The sequence below is a fragment of the Frankliniella occidentalis genome, unplaced genomic scaffold (assembly GCF_000697945.3).
Source record: "Frankliniella occidentalis isolate FOCC.00 unplaced genomic scaffold, Focc_3.1 Scaffold30, whole genome shotgun sequence".
Taxonomy (NCBI): domain Eukaryota; kingdom Metazoa; phylum Arthropoda; class Insecta; order Thysanoptera; family Thripidae; genus Frankliniella; species Frankliniella occidentalis.
Genome location: NW_026267160.1, coordinates 850,573 through 852,469, shown reverse-complemented (window position 1 = coordinate 852,469; position 1,897 = coordinate 850,573). Strand labels below are relative to the sequence as shown.

Here is a 1,897-nt window from a genome sequence, read left to right as displayed (position 1 = left end):
GGAGGGGGCGCTGGAGCAGCAGCACGTGGGGGACACGGCACAGGGACGCCAGGCAGTCTGGGCCACCCGCGGTGGGGCCGCGCGGGGTGGTGGGGACCCACCCACTCGCTCCCGCGCCCCGCCCCGCCCCGCCACGACACGCTACGCCACGGTACGGCGGCAGGGGCCTGCCCGCCAGTAAACCTACACCCCCTCCCCCGCCTCCCCTCACCGCTGTTCCCACGAGGATGACGGCTGACGTGCACATCACGCCCCCACGCCCGGAACGGAGGGGGCGCGCGGCAGCGCGTAGCCAGAGCGGGGGCCGACCCACCCTCAATGAGTGTTTTAGGTGTGCCAGTCGACTGAATAATTACCATTTCCCAGCTTGCGAACCTTTTTCCATGGTAGAGAACAGATTGCCGGCCGATCGGGAGTATGGCATGAGATGCCCGCGCCAGGGAGGCTCCCCATAACCCAGCCCATCCGCCGTGGTCGCCGCAGGGCTGCAACCAACCTTCGCCGCCCTCGGAAAAGTTCCACGGGTGGCGACGACGACGCCCTCGTTTTTTCCCCCCGCACATTTTTATTGCCATTTCTACTGGATTGTCGAGGCGAGATACGGGGGGCGATGGACGCAGGGTATGGGAGAATGGGAGAATGGAGAGGAGGGGTGGAAAAGTGGGCGGGGACGCGGCGGCGCGGCGCACGGTGTGGGGGAGAGGGCGACGAAGTGTGCGAGTGAAAACTTTTCTGCTCAAGTGCGCATGTCGTTGAGTTGCACTTGCGAGTTGCCCCCGCAAGGCGTGATATTGAAGAAAAGCCCCCTCCCTCCCTCCCTCCCTCGCCTCTCGCCCCTCCTGCGCCACAGCCGCTTCGTTCTGCAATATGCCCTTCTCCGCTGCCGGTTTCGGTCGAGGGGGCGACGACAGAGCCCCGCAGACGGCTTCACACAGGCCCAGAATGCGCGTCCTTGCTGTTCGCTGCCTCTCACGGGAGAAGAAACTCGGCAGATAGCGCCTGGTGGGTAGGCAACATCTCGCCTGCGGTGCATGCGTGTACCGCGGGGTGGCCTACCCCGAGTCCCGCAGGCGCTCGGGGCTCCCAGGTAATTCGCCGAAAGAATAGGACGGCGGGAACCCCCAACCAACGGGGCAAGGTCTTGTCGCCCTACGTGGCTGGCTGCTTCTCTCCCCTGGCCTTGATAAGCTAGAGGACCCATATAAGTAAAATTGTAGTTACTAACAATAAAAAAACAAACGGACGAACTTTCTGGAGTATGGGATGGATGCCTTTCCGTAAGGCTGAAATGGCCCGGACTGTGCTGCATGTTGTTGTATGCGGCCGTGTCCTCAGTCACCGACGAACAGAAAGAAAATCAGAAAAGGTTGTGCATGCGCTGCTCGGCGCCGCCGGTGCTACTGTTGTGGGCTGATGGATTTCGCAGACCCGAACTGCAGCGGACAGGGGAACGCAGACGCGGCTGAACGCCTCTTGGCTCGGTCGAGCGCGGACAGGATGAGGACGCGGAGGGCGGAGGCGAGCGCCTGGAGGTTGGGCAACACACGGCTGTCGTGTCGGGCGCGCTGCCTGGGCGCCAGGCGCCCTACCTTCCTTCTCTAGCCCGCCCGCGCCGAGACGAGACGAGACGAGAGGGTTTTTAATGGGACATTTGAAATCTTAAACGTGTCATGAATAAAAAGGGGTCGACGACTCGACGCAAGAAGAGTGCACCTGGAGTACGCGGAGTACACACGCAGTGTAGACACTCGTAGCACTCGGAGTAGGTAAACTACACTCGGCGGACACATCGCCCGGAGTACATCCAGAGTAGGCCTACATCCCGAGTACACTTTAAGTACTGCCAGCCCGGGGGAACAGGAGCTCACAAGTTATAGATGTCGACCCCCCCCCCCCC

The 1,897-nt window shown here is 62.3% G+C and overlaps 1 protein-coding gene across 6 annotated transcripts in view; it reads right to left on the bottom strand.

Moving 5' to 3' along the window:
• Window positions 1–1,897, bottom strand: part of LOC113208209 (endophilin-A) — a 31,380-nt gene that overhangs the window by 20,981 nt on the left and 8,502 nt on the right. The window lies entirely within an intron of this gene.